Source organism: Meriones unguiculatus, chromosome 4 (genome assembly GCF_030254825.1).
Source record: "Meriones unguiculatus strain TT.TT164.6M chromosome 4, Bangor_MerUng_6.1, whole genome shotgun sequence".
NCBI lineage: Eukaryota > Metazoa > Chordata > Mammalia > Rodentia > Muridae > Meriones > Meriones unguiculatus.
Genome location: NC_083352.1, coordinates 74,793,700 through 74,809,129, shown reverse-complemented (window position 1 = coordinate 74,809,129; position 15,430 = coordinate 74,793,700). Strand labels below are relative to the sequence as shown.

At 41.9% G+C, this 15,430-nt stretch overlaps 1 pseudogene; it reads right to left on the bottom strand.

Annotated features, from left to right (window-relative positions):
• Positions 1 to 423: 423 nt before the first annotated feature.
• Positions 424 to 1,164, bottom strand: LOC110562346 (eukaryotic translation initiation factor 4E-like; annotated as a pseudogene).
• Positions 1,165 to 15,430: the final 14,266 nt, after the last annotated feature.

Genomic DNA, 15,430 nt, shown 5'->3' with positions numbered 1-15,430 from the left:
ACTAATGTTATCAAGAAGGGAAGCAAATAAATTAAAGTCTAGCAGCCATCAGCGAGAGGGCAGCAAGGACAATGCTGTGAAAGGAAACAGAAGGTTGCTAGAAAGCCATACTCAGACTCACAGCAGCTAAATTTGCTCCTGCATAGAGTGGAATAGAAACAGATCTTTTCCTGCTAAAGTAATAGAAATGCATGTTCTTTTTCGAATACTGTGGAAAGGCATGTGTGTGTGTCATGGTAATTCTAACCGGCTGTTACAGAGCGGGCCAGGAACACACCTGCAGGTTCTGGGGTGATGTATACTGTAATTCTTTGATTGGGATAGTGGACACACTAGCAAAAATTGGGGTGGGAGTGGGGATAAAAATGAACACAGAAGTACAAGACAAAGGGGAATAAGACTTCTCTTATATTTTAGCAACATTTAGATGGAATCAGCTTCAATGCAGTCCACTCTGCTTTGATGAGGCTTTGGTTCAGCTCCCAATCTCAATTGCGTGATGCAGTCTCCTGTGAGAATATTCAGAAGACGTCTTCTTAAACAAACAACAAACCTATTTTTAGTGGTGGAGCCGCTCTTTGTAGCTGTGTCTGTGTGGGACTGATAACCAATCACTATCTTCCGAGGAAGTCCTAACCTTTCCTTGTATACCCTCCCTATGTGTGTGTCGGCGTCTCTGTTCTCACACTCAGTAGTCCATATTGCTGTTTTGTCACCTTTAGCTCTAACATTGACAACAGCCCCCCCCCCACATCATCACTGTAGCCATCAAAAGATTCTCCAATAAGGCACAGCAGTGTCTCTAGCCAAAAGCGATCGAGGTCTCTGCTGTTTGTTCAATGTAATTAGCCATCGTCCTCCCCGTTTGTTTTTCTCATCTTCCCACATAGGCTCAGTACCATCCTTAAAAAGTGACAACTGGATATGGTTGTATAGAGCCCAAAAGTCTTCAATAGTATCAAACTTAGAGATCAATCGAAGGTTCACTTGCCAAGTTTTGCTTTTATCATTTTTAAAAAACCAGAGTGCCCACCTGTTCTGTAGAGGGTGTTTAATATAGCGCTCTGGGTTAGCAACCTCCTGATTAGATTCTGTTTTTTCCTCTTTGGCAGGTGGGGGATTAGTGGTAGGGGTGGTTTCTGGTTCCACAGTGGCCATCTTAGATTGATCTATTTTGTTGTTTTAATTATACATGTGGGGGGAAAATATGTGCACATGAGTGCAGTTGCCCACAGATTCCAGAAGAGAGTCCTGTCACCTGTAACTAGTGTCAGGCTGGGCGGATAGATCTCTGAGTTTGAGGCCAGCCTGGTCTACACAGTGAGTTCCAGGACAACCAGGCAGGCCTACACAGAGAGAACCTGTCTTGGAAAATGAGAGAGAGAAAGAGACTCAGTGTTCATATTGTCTGTTGACAGAATCTTAATCAGTATTGTTTTAATAAGGGATGAGTTTTCCAAGAGGAAACATGAACTGAGCAGCTCCTTAGAGGAAGTTGCTTTAACAAGGCTCATGTCTACCATGTACAATATGACTTTCAAGGAAAGACAGTTGTGCCAGGTCACTTTCATACTCACAAAACACTCTTCTTTTGGGGAAGAAAGAAAATTGAAATGAGAAAGAAAGAAACAAAAGAGAGAGAGAGAGAGAGAGAGAGAGAGAGAGAGAGAGAGAAAGGAAAGAAGGAAGGAAGGAAGGAAGGAAGGAAGGAAGGAAGGAAGGAAGGAAAGAAGAAAGGCAGAGTTCAACCTGTAGAATTGTCCCTTGCTACTCTTTGAGTAGCTGGATTCTGAGCATGCTGGATTCTTTGGTTCTTTGGGTGAATCCCCCTTCACATTTTCATGGTTGCCTGGGATGTCTGAGAGAGAAGTAAATGTCATTAGGAACACTATTAGCAGCCAGGCGTGGTGACACATGCCTTTAATCCCAGCAGTCTGGAAGACAGAGGCAGGTGGATCTCTGTGAGTTCGAGGCCTGCCTGGTCTACAAAGTGAGTTCAGGACAGCCAAGGTTGCACAGAGCAACCCTGTGTCAAAAAACAAACAAACAAAAAACAACAATAACAATAACAAACAAACAAAAAGGAACAGTATTAGCCATACTGTGAGATCAATTCCTTTGCCTAGATGGGTGTCTGGGTTCCATCCTCAGCAATGAGAAAAGAAGAGGGAAAACTGTTATTTATCCAGATTTCGGGCTTTGTCATTTACACCCTTGTCCACATTTCTACACAGGTTGTTTCCCAGCAAGAGCAGAATTTTCTATGTTCCTGTGGGCTTGAGCAAACCTGAGTTTGCTGGGTAGCAACGGCTGTGTGGGCAGGATTTTCAATAGGGGAGGCTTCCTGTTCAACTAGATGATGATGCAGTCTTGTCTTGATAACATCGGCAGCTTCATCTCTCCATGTTCCAGAATTTAATTTCCAGGTCTAAGTGGACCACACAAGCCAAACTGACAAGTTTCTGTGTATGTTACACGTATGGCATTCGTGCATGTGCACACACTAAAGGAAACACAAACCTTGTCCTACCATGCTTCAAGGAGAGAAACACACATTCAAAAAGCAGGGGACAACAGATTATAGAGTTGAGCTCTAAGTAAGAAAGTTCTGGGGCTACAGAATGTTCATGGGTTGGTGTGAAGGTTATGGAGAAAGAGTTGTTTTTACAGGGTGGGAGGAGGACAGGGTCTCACTGTGTAGCTCAAGCTGGCCTGCAACTCATTGTCCTCCTGACTCAGCCTCCTGAGTTCTGGGGCTACAGACATGTGTCACCAAACCTGTATAGAACTTTTTCAAGTTTGTAATTTAGAATTTTTTATAAATATGTGTTATGCAGTGGAATTGTATTTGGCTGTAAAGAAAAATGAATTCATGACAGTTTCAAAATATTGGAAGTAGAAATCACTGTAAATAAAATAAGTCAGACTCAGACAAATGGCACCTTTTTTCATATGGAGAATCTGTGTGTGTGTGTGTGTGTGTGTGTGTGTGTTAAAACTAGAAAGGGGACTATAAGAAGGGAAGAGGAGATGTGACTGGAGTGGGAAGACAATAGAATATCTGTGTCATAAAGGCAGAAGGAGAGACCAACGGGAGGTGACAGGAAGGGAAGGAAAGGGTCATGGGAAAGGATTATAATAAAACATGTATGAAATACACATGTGCAAAATGCCATGATGAACCCTACTCCTTTTTGCACTAACTTAAAATTTAACAATGACCTGTGTTACTACAGTGTAACAGTTTGCTGTGTTCACATCCATGATGAAGAAGTCTGTCCCATAGCCTTGCTCTTGACAGGCAACTAGTCACAGCTCTCCATCATTAAAACCTACTTCTTTCTACACTTTTCTACTAGTCATTTTTGATTGTTAATACATTATTTCTTTGAACACCCTAACAGAACTCATTCTATGAATGAAGAGTTATTTCATCCTAGCAGCGTGATATTAATGTTCTATTTTTGGCTCAGGTACCTCAGTGTACCTACAAACTCAAGGGGAAAAAAACATCAGGTAGTTGATGTATGTGCTCATCTAATTTCTGGGGCTTTAGGATATAGAAACAGTGAAGAGCAGACCAACTGTGGCATAAAAACTTATAGGAGCATTATTGATGATAACAAAAAAATAGAAGCAACCTAAATGTTCATCAACACATATATGAATAAACAAAATATTATCTAAACATACAATGGAACACTAGGTCTTTAAACAGAGTGAAATTCCAACATTCGTGAACCTTAAAAAAATTGCGTTAATTAAAATTAAGCCATACACAAAAGGACAACTATAAGATTTTACTTACATGAAGTACCTAGAAAAACCAAAGTGGAAGTGACAGAAATTATGCTCACGGTTACCAGGGACTAAGGAGGAAAGGGAATGAGATGTTCTCACCCATGGCATCATATCAGTGTGAGATGATGAAGATGATGGGAAAATTGGTAACAATGATAAAGACAAAGCAGTTTGAATGAGTCTGATGCCATTGAATTATATACTGAACATTTTCTATGTAGCTAGCACCACAAAGACACACATATGTATTGCAGATGAGTAGGAAAACAGCTGTCCAGATGCTTTAGCGATGGGCTGCCTGGTATCTTGTGCATTATAAACATAAGGTATTGTTTCTGTCACAAGTGCAAGACACTAGATTTCTTTTAGTTAGTCTTTCCACATGCAATTATCTCATCTTCTCACTAGCATAGACTCATCTTATGCTGTCATTCACGGTGTTTTCTGCCTATGGGTACTGTGGTATTAATACCAGTCTTCTTCATAGTGTTCTCTGGGCTTGTGGCCTCTCTCTGGTGCCCTGTTGGTGTGGGGGTGTGATGCACCACTGTTACCCAGTGAATCCCATATTCTTGGACAGTGCTATTGATCAGCTGGTGAGTGTGTGTGATTATAGCAAGCTTTTGTTCTCGACATGTACTTTAGTTAGGGTTTGATTGCTGTGAAGAGACACCATGACCATGGCAACTCTTAGAAAGAAAAATATTGAATTGGGACTGGCTTATAGTTGCAGAGGTTTAGTCCATTATCATCAATGGCAGGCAGACATGGTGCTGGAGAAGGAGGCAAGAGTTCTACATTTTGATCCATGTTGGGCATAGCTTGAGCATAGAAGGCCTCAAAACCTCCCACAATGACTCACTTCCTCCAACAAGGCCACACCTATTCCAGCAAGGTTACACCTCCTAATAGTGCCACTCCCAGTGGGCCAAGCATTCAAACACATGCGTGAATCTACAGGGGTGGGGGAGCATTTCTATTGAAACCACCACATTCCACTCACTGGCCCACACAGGCTGATACCCATACATACTGCAGAATTTATCTAGTCCAACTACAAAGTCCCCGAAGTCTATCAGAGACTCAACAATGTTTTTGTTTTTTGTTTTTTTGTTTGGTTTCTTGAGACAGGGTTCCTCCAACTGCTTTCAGCTTTGTTGTTCAGGGTAAGGCTAGGCAGAGAAGCCCTATCTCAAAACAAAACAAAAAACAAAAAATTCTTGAGTCTCTGATAGACTATGGGGACTTTTTGAAGCTGGACTAATGAGAAACCCTGTCTTCAAACCCCCCCCAAAAAAAAAGGGAAAAAGAAAAGAAAAACAAAAGTAAAGAGTAGTAACCACACAACAGAATCAGCACTCACGTGCTAGCAGCCCCATAATAAACAAACAAACAAACACATGGATAAATAAATGTGGTACAATTGTTTTCTAGAAACAGGCTAATGGAAATGTACATGACTCTCATTATAGAAGAGGAACAGTCACCATTTGCCCACCTAGCTGCACTGGGATCCAGAGTTCAGAGACTATCAGGCCAGCCTCTGCTGTTGTTATCACATAGACGACATCGCATCATCTTTCCTCTGTGTGCTGATGCTAGTGTTAGTCTGACTTCTGTTATTATAGAGAAATGCTTGCAACAGGCTGATTTTACAAAGAAGAGGAGGAGGAGGAGGATTCATTAGCTCACAACTGTGGGCATCCGAGAGCAAGGTGCTGGCATTGGATCAGCCCTGGATCCCATGCTGATGTCACACAGCAAAGGGATGACTGCAAGAGGATGAACACCTCCTACTGCCACATGCAGGTGGAGGACAAGCAACACCTAAACCATAGCACTTGAGCATCTGCACAGACCCTGTTTCCCAGCAGGTGCATTCACAGAGACTGCAGCAGTGGCTTGAATAAAAGTTTGGGAAGGATGTGATTCAACTCCAGCACTGGGCAAGATGTCAGTAGCAGAGAACTGATGTGTGGAGAAACAGTTGGGAGCATTGGTGGGGGCCAGGGCAGTCCCTAGATTTCAGTAGTAGAGAATGGGCAGGAGATAAGAATAACAGCTTTCCATAGGATGCACAGGACAGATCCAATAAATGTCAATAAATCCACTGTGCTGCCCAGTTCTGCAAGAGCACACTGCAAGTAAAGGGCTTGCCTTGTGACAACGGTTCCTACTCTAGGGAAGAGCAAGTACTGAACCCTTTAATCAGATGTCACAGGTAAATCTTGGAACCTCAGAGGGGTTAGGCTGAAGCTGGTTGGAGGATGGGCAGCATGGGGAAACCGGTGGGTGTGGAAGAACGGAAAAGAATCCTCTGCCATTGTATCTCTGCCTCTGAGAGGTCAGGAAGGAAAACTTGAACTTCCCAACTAGGGAATCTCCCCAGTTCTGAGACATTCCACAGCCTGGGAATGAGGGCGTGAAAGGGCAGCTTGCTTGTGATTTGCCTACTTCCAAGGGCCACATGCATCTTTCCTTCTCTCCACCAAGAACATTGCTTGCAGTGTATGTTTCCATTTCTTCATCTGGCTGAGTTGCTTTGAGAGTCGCGGGGTAGTTCACTGCCAAGGTAGACTATGTGTATCATTCTCTCTAAATGAGACCCAGAGGATGTTTATGAATCTTTGGAAGGCCTTTCTGATTCTTTTCCACAGTATTTTCAGATTGCTTTGCAGAAACATCCCGCGTCAGGAAATGAAATTAAAAAGCTTCTTCTCGTTTAAGTTCTTAAGAGCTTTTCTGCATCTTTTTTTTTTCTCTCTCTCTCAAAAGGGCGTGTAAAAGTGGGTTAATGGCCGAATCAAACAGTGCCAGCCAGGCAGACATTGTCTGCATCTGCAGAGGGAGCGTCCGCCCGCCGCTCGCCATTGTGGCTGCCTGCGAGATGCTTACAATTATGTAGGGGATCCAGCAACAAAAGGAAAGAAAAGTCTCCAGAAATAGATGAAAAGTAGCATTGTGTTCAGGAGCATGGGCGGCGCACATTTCAAAATACCCCGTTTTCTGCTGAGAAGAGGAGCTAGGTGTGTGAGTGGGTATCAGCCATGTTGTAGGACTGAGAGATCTCCCATTTGGGGACTCTTTTCTCGAGGGTGTGGAACACATTTGGATCCCATTGATTCCTATGTTCAGATGAGGCTATCCTTGGCTCTGACTTTCACAGCAGCTGGCCATCAGTACCATGTAGCCATTTGGCTTGCTCCTTAGCTGCTTCTGGTACAGGAACACAGCACAAGGTAGCTGCACACAGGCAAAGAGCCAACAACCGCGACACTGTGAGCGAGTGGGTTCCCTGGGCTACACCATCTCGCGGAGACATCTGGAAAAAACTAGGGAAGCACAAATCCAAATGACAATGCTAATAGTTACTTTAAAGCGCGCTAGACTTGACTAGAGCAGCCACGTATTCTCAAGGTTTGTAGCATTCCACAGAGGCAAAGCCCATGCAGCAGGCTGAGTGCTAATTGCAAGGTGATCCTGGTGGCCAAACTGACTCAGTGTATGAAAGTGAAATAAAAAATGTTGGTACCCGAGCTAGGTACTCTTAAATGACCTTTCTCGATGGGCCAAACATTTGAGCCTGGCCTATATCCATTGCCCCCTGGAGGAGTTAGCTATCTGTTTCCCCAGAGGAATTTGATTTTAATATCAAAATAGCTTGTATACACATGGCTCTATAGTTACTTCAGCATTGTTAGTACCTTTTGTTGGTACAAGATAAAGATTCTCTAGCTATGCAATTATCGTCTAGATTAAAAAAAAAAGTGGACCTCTTAACAGCAAACATTAGGATAGGAAAATCTATGAAAATGATGCTTTTTTGAAAACATATGTAATCAACAACTATGCTTTTGCTCTTGTATCCAAGAACATTGAGAGGTAAAGATCATCTTTAAAAGTGTTTTCTTTGAGGTGAAGTAATGGGGAAAAAAGAAGCCTTTAGGACTCGTATTTCTACAAATTTTGTGTAACTGGGAAACACACCTACTTAAATGGATATGGGGCCAGAGACTAGCGGCTCCTCCAGAGGACCTAGATTTAGATTCCTGCCACCCACATGGCAGCTCACCGCCATATGCAATTTCAGTTCCAGCGGATCTAATGCCCTCTTCTGGCTTCCAAAGGCACCAGGCATGCGTGTGATACACAGACATACATGAAAGCAAAACATCACATAAAACACATAAAACACTTATCCATACACATAAAACACTTTTTAAGCTGTATATCGGGGCTGGGGAGTTGGCTCAGATATTAAGAGCATGTACTACTCTCTTGGAGAAAACGGAGAAAACGGAAGCTCAGTTCCTAAGATAGGCTCACCGCTGTCTGAGACTCCAGCTCTGCCCTCTTCTGTCCTCCTTGGGCACTGGGCTCTCACACAATTAAAAATAAAATATTTAGAAATGGATGGAGCTATATATGGACATATACAGAGACATATTGGTAACCCCACCAAGCTTTGTAGAAAGCAATCCCTTCACATTTCCCTCTTTTCCTGTTTTTTTGTTTTTGTTTTTGTTTTGTTTTGTTTTGTTTTTTGGTTTTCTTGTTGTCTCCATTTTCCCTTATAAAAGTTTCTTCCTTTTCTCCTTTATTTTTTTCCATTACTTTTCCTCTCTTTCTGCATCACATTCAATACCTATGACTTCATATGCAAATATTAGTAAATATTTCAGAAAATATTACACATACATCAAATTACTCTAAAATATTCCTAACACCTGTGCCTGTTAAAGTTAAAAATTAAAAAAAAAACTCCTTAAGCAATTAGTCTGATTTTTTTCCTCATCTCTTTATTTTGCTTAAAGTTTCAGACAAATGGTCCCATCTGTCTTACAAATACCATAATGTAAACATAAAGAGAAACCATGAAATGAGCATCTGGAAACAAGCATGTAAAGAATCGCATCACTTTAGTTGGATTGTTGGGTTTTGCTTTGCTATCACCAAAGACAGCACACTTGGTAAAATATTTGCTCATCTTCGCCAACCTGGGTTTGTAGGACTATGGATATTACAGAATAAAAACGGCTGGTGGTAGCAATTATAAGGTTCAGGAGTAGGCTTTCTAGGAAAGGCGAATGGTACTGGCAGGTCAAAGCAACACGCAGACTACAGGAGATAGCACGGAAACCTCCGAGGATGTTCCCGGTGCAGCTGTGACCTGCTTTAGGTGGAAGACTAGAACGAACTCAAGAACCCCGAGAACATTCCAGATTAGCTTCCCAGCTGGACAGAAAGCAATTAAAAACCGCAAAAGGGGCAGTAGATGGAGATCACAAATTCATTTCCAAAATATTTCTTTTCTCTAGAATTCATTTCTCAGATAAAAGTTTGGCTGGGCACTCAGCGTTTTCCCCCAGGAGTTGAGTTTAATAAATTATAAGTATTCACATAGAGTAAGAATAGCAGACATAATGGAGTTATAATTCATAAATGCATTAAATATCAAAGGTTACACCAGAAGAAGCTGTCATCCTTTCCTTAAGGCTTTGGTTCACAAAACCTCACCAACTCTCCATCTTCCCCTTACTTTTGCTCAAGCATCAAGGCTGATTCATTATCCTCTTCTCCTAATAGTTAACCATCTGAGATTTCTCGTGTGTGCTTCAAGGAGGACATCTTTACTGCAAGCAGACTGGTGTGCAGATAAAGCATTGTTTAGAATTTATATTTCAATACAAACACAGTACAGTTTTGTATTGAAGTGGAACAAAGCTAGTCCCCCTTTGAGAGCCTCCACACCCGTTTCTCTCTTTTCTTCCTTTGTCTCAGTGATGCCATTTTTTATTCTGCAAACCTCAAAAGTTATTGCTTATGCTGTACCCAGCATGTGTTACTAAGATTGCAGACTTCTTTTCCTACATGGATCCCTTCCCTGTCAAATGTAATTTGGATTTTTACTATACATTGGGGCTTTCTTCTCCCTTGCTCTTGCAGTATAATTCAACTCATCAATAGTCCAACAGTCATTCATCAGTGAAGACAATGATGATTTATCCATGAGTTCCAAGCATCTATTCCTTCTGTTTCCTTGGGGGCAGCTGGAAACCCTCTCCTGTGTTAAGAAATATTTATTTTGAAGAGTGTCATGCCCTGCCCGCCCAAGCTTTAGAAAGGACATGAAGCTGGCCTTCCAGCAGAACCCCAGCCTCCAAGGCTGGCTCATAGCTCTGTTTAATTTAAATGCAAATATTCACCATGAGGTTTAAAACTATCCCTGCACCAAATAAATTCATGGTGAGCCTTATTTGTGCGCTAATGTAGAACCCTCAAAATATCTGATGATGAAGCGGTAAGGTACAGTCTACACTCTTCCGAAATGAATCACAGGAAGCAGGTGGACTTGATATCAGGTGAGCTTGAAGGCCCTTCCCAGCTCCATCAACTGCTCTCTGAAGCACCTGCATTTGCAACTATTCTTAAAGAATTTCAACAGGAAAAACACACATACTGAATCCATAGATGGGGATAACAATAATGCATACTTTAAAACATTATAATGAGTACTAGTGACATGATGATTGTCAACCTTAATAGTGCCTGTGTTGATGTTCAAAAGATGCTAATGGTTGTTAGCATTGGTACTAGCTGTTAATGTCGTGCCTACTTAACTACGCTGGCTCACTATTTAATACAAAAATGACCTATAAACACAGGCTGTATTCACCCTAGTGAAAAGCGAATTTCATAAAGTATGTGCATTTCCATTCAAATTTGTTATTTAATTGGCTTTGCCAAACATTAATACTTGGTGGGAAAAAGTGGGTTGTCACTTTAGGAATCTAATTTTCTATGTTATGTTATTTTCAGTAATGTTCTCTCCTCATCTTGTTTAGTGTCTTTGAGTGGCTTAGAACATTAGGGAAGTGAAGGGACCAGAGATTAGGCCACTAATCAATGATTCTTGGTAATTTTTAAAAAGTTTATTATTTGTTTGTTTGTGTGTGTATGATAAAGAGGAGAAAAGATGCAAAAAAACTCAAGCATTGATTTTCTTCTTGCCTTTTGTGTTTAATAAAAATGAAAAGAAAGGCAGTAGTGTCTTCCTTTGGGCTCAAAGCCAAAGGAAGAATTGTTTCCATAGCTCCCTTAAAAGCCACCTATATCTTCTGAGAGGACTTTATATAAGTTCTACTGTCTCCCCTTTCTAGCCTCTCCTCTTCTGTGTTCCTTTCTTCTCCTTCTTTTCCCCTCTCACTGTCTCCTCTTAATTCCTGATTGGTTGTGCTTTATTGCCCAACTGATTTGATCAACTGATCTCTGGCTAAGAGGACCTTCCCTAAGTGTCTGGGATTCCAGGTATGCTCCCCATGCCTGCAGGGACAAGCTCGGCCAGTAGATTTCTACACTCTCACCTGAACTGATCCAAAACGTAAAGAGACAAATAATGAAGAAAATTCTAGAGCATGTTGCCGAGGGTGTCTGTGGGCCTTGAGTTTGAAGAATTGGTTGATTACTGTGTCAGTGCATTAATTCCTAACCTAAATCTCACTCCTGGAGACTAAAAATCCTTTTGTGAGTTAAACATCTTTTGATACTTGCTAACAAAGAGCTGCCAAAAATTCCACCTTTGAAACTCACTTCTCAGAGGCCTAGGTCCTTCCAGACGCCGTCTCTGCCAGGGTTAGGAAGAGAGCACTCATCCAAAGTGTTGGAAAGTCACTGAAGTGCCCACGAAAATTAGGACGTTCTCATCCTCTCTGTCACACGTGTGTGTAACACACACATTTTTTTTTTTAAATAAAATGGAAATTGCAAGGTATTTCTCACTTGGCTTACGTGAAATTATGTCTGCTACCATTTTTACCCATTTTCAGAAGGATGGATTTTCTGAAAGCTAACTTCACCGAGTTTTAGCAAAATACAAATACCTCTACCTAAAAGGTCGTGAATCGCACTAGCCACTGTTTCCAGGAAACAGGAAGTAGTGTAAGTCAGGGAGCTTATACTACAAGGAAGCTATACAGCCACACCCTGCCATCTTCACTGAAAACTCTGAGCTTCACTTTGGAAATAAGTCTTTTACCAAGCTAAGTCAGCAGCCTGCAAGAGTTCTTTCTTCCCTATTTTCACCTAGGCCAAGGATGTTTGGAATGTTTAGGATCAAGAAAAACAAAATGGGTGCATCAGGACGGGAGGGAAGGTGGAGAGAAAACTGGGAGGAGTAGAGGAATGGTTAACTGCAATCAGAATATAATGCATGTCAAAATGTCAGTGTCTGGGGTCCAGAGATTCACCAGCCTGACCATGAAAAGAATTTTGACAAATAAGAGGCTTTATTAAATACTGGCCAGGACCGTACCTGTGACTCATGCTCAGAACATGGCATCAAATTACCTTAGTCTGGGGCTTGTAAAGGCAAAACCCACAGGCTATGTACTTCCTGCCTACGACCAACAAGGGGGCAAACATTCTCCTGACGTACTTCCTGCTACGGCCTTCCAACCAAGGTGTGATCAAGCACACATCCTGTACAGTTGTGGCAACCAAGCTTGCTTACAGAATCAAAAGCCCACAGCTTCTCAGGCTTCTTATCTGACACGAACAACAGCCCCCAGAATTCCAGGAAGTTATCTGTCCTTGGGCAAGTGGGGCTTACAGGTTAGAAGGATTTTGTTTTATGGCTCTCTTAAGCACTGTAATTTAAACTTTAAACAGAACATTAGTTTACACAAAATAATCTGTTTTTAATAAAAGGAGGAAAAAAAGAAAATCATTTTGTTTCTCTTTAAGGTTCTTACTAAATGACAATCTAATTCTTTCCTTGTTTTCTGTTTTTTGTTTTTTGTTTTTTTCAGAAATGTGATGTATAATTTACATCCTATGGGATTTATAAAATGTAATTCAACAGATTTTAGAATATTCAGGCTTTCACAACCATTACTACTATAAAACATTTTTGGGGGTTGGTGGTGCACCTTCATGACAGGGTGCTTGCCTGGTACACAAGGCCCTGGGTCGGGTCCTCAACACTGAAATTGTTTTCACTGACTCCAAATGAAACCATGATTCCATTAATATGGTTAATGGAACATTAACCATTAACATTAACATTAACATTAACCATTCCTTCTCCCTCATCCATGCCACTCAAAGCCACTCAAAACTTTCTGTATCTGCAGAATTTTCCACTCTGAACATCTTTCAAAAATACAATAGCATACATGGCCTTTGGTGGCTGGCTTCTTTTATTAGGCTCATCCGTGCTGCCACAGTTGTGGAAACTTGTTTTCTTTCCACGGTTGAATGAAAACATGAAATAAAAGGAAGCGGCCATAGCTAGAAGTATGGGGAAGATTGTTTTTATTGTAGATACAAGGAAGAAAGCAGGAAGAGGGAAGAGTACAGGCTGAATGTGGCCAGCAGATTAACTGGAACGGAAGAGGAAAGGCAGGGAGAGAGAGCAAGAGAGGAGGCACCAACGAAGAGCGACATCCTGGGTTAGGAGACCAAGAGACCAGCTTAGCCAAAATGGCTGAGTTATGTAGGGATCAGGCTGGGGAAGGCAAGCAGGAGCCAGCCCCTGGGACAGAGAGGTTTAGTATAGGGGGTGGATTGAGGAGTTCCGGGGGGCATCACAAGTGCTGAGTGAGCCTTGTTCCTGTGAGCCCAAAGTGTGGCCCTAACAATAGTTACCAGACATGGAGGGCATTTTCCTGCTTGTCAGTTCCATCCTCTCCTGGCTTTCATGATCTTGATTCTGTGAACATTCCTGTACCTGCACATATGACTGCCTGGTTTTAGTTCTTTTGTTCACACACCTATAGGTAGAATTGCTGGGTCTTTCGCCCATGTTTGACTTCCCTGGAACTTTAAAGCTGCCTTCCTAGGGGCCAACAGTGTATGAAGGTCCCAGGTTCTCGGCATCCTCACCCATACTTGCTCTTGTCTGTCCTTTATTTTAGGAGTCCTACTGTGCACCAAGTAGCATGTCACAGTGGTGACATTTTTACTTCTCTGGTGACAAGCCATGTCCAGCATCTTTTCAGCTGTGTATTGGCCATTTATGTATCTTCTCTGAGGACCTTTCTGTTCAAATTCTTTGCCAGCTTTTTTTTTTCTTTGTATCATTTTTCGCTTTGTATCATTAGCTTTCCCCCACCTCCCCCGGAATTTGTCAAGATCCAGTAACTAACTGCTGTTAGTTTATTGTTGTTGTTGTTTGTTTTATCTTTTATATTTCGAGATAGGCTTCTCTGTGTAGCCATGGCTATACTGGAACTCACTCTATACACCAGGCTGCCCTAGAACTCAGAGATCTGACTGCCTCTGTCTCCTGAGTGCTGGGTGTACACCATCCCCACCCGGCTACTGTCTGGTTTTTACCAGGAATAAATTCCAGTTTTCTCCCAGCTCGCTATACTTCTGCTTTTTAAACATCTAGTAAGAGGATTACATTTTTAATATTTCATGTGGATTTTTAAAATAAGACTAACATGGTGCTATTTCATTTCGTGTCATCATTCTTGAGATAGGGTCCCATGCAGCCCGGACCAGCATGGAACTCACCGTATAGCCAAAGACGACCTTGAACTTCTGATTTTCCTGACTCCTCTTCCTAAGAGCTGGGACTAAAGGCATGCGATGCTGTGGAGTGCATGCAGGGCTTTAGGCACGCCAGGCAAGCACTCTACTGATTGAGCTACATCCCCAGCCTCAAACATCTTATTTGTAACATGTAGATTAATAATATCTACATGATAGTGTTGTTGTAAAAACTGGTTATTTCACCACCCTTCCCCTAGAGTTAGCCTTCCTAGCACTGTGACCCTTTACTCCAGTGCCTCCTGTTGTGGTGACCCCAACCATAAAGGTATTTCATTGCTACTTCAGAACTGTAATTTTGCTACTGTTATGAATTACCATGTAAATGTCTTATATTTCCAATGGCCTTAAGTGACCCTTGTAAAAGGGTTGTTCAAGCCCCCCAAAGGGGTTGCAACGCTTTGAGAACCACTGCCCTAGAACTTAACATGGTACTTGGTGTGCAGTAGGCATTCATGAATACATGCTAGCTGGATTAATTAAACATCCATCAAAGTTTCATATTAGTAAGTGCCAGTTTCCTTGCCATCCTCTTCAGGAAAATGTGAAGGGCAAAGAATAAGTGTGTTAACAGATCCCTGTGAAACAGCTGGGTTGTGGTACGTTATGAGTTGAGTACCTTGCTACCTAAGTGCTGTGATAGGTATAGAGCCACTTGCTTCAAAGTGTGTGACTCCCACAATCCCACCTGACTTCGTTATTAAAGGAGAGTCTTGACAGATGGGCTGCTCAGGTTTGGAAAGATGCAGAAGTCCCCAGGTTAATAGCTATGTAAAGCTGAGTCCTTTTCCGATCAACACTTCTTCTGGATTTATACTCACAATGCCAGAGATTCAGAACGCCCCAGGGGGAGGTGCACATTATCACAGTCACCTAAAGGGAAACAGGAAGACTGCTGATGTGCCAGGCAACTTGGGAGATCTGGGTGTTTAAACACAGGGATTTTGGGGTTTGTTTTTGAGAATGATTGCGTGCCAAGTGTCATCTCAACTAATATTCCAATTGGCGTTTTGTGATCAATATTTAAGTAATAATGGAAATTTCAGGTAGAACCACCACACTCCCACCTAATCAA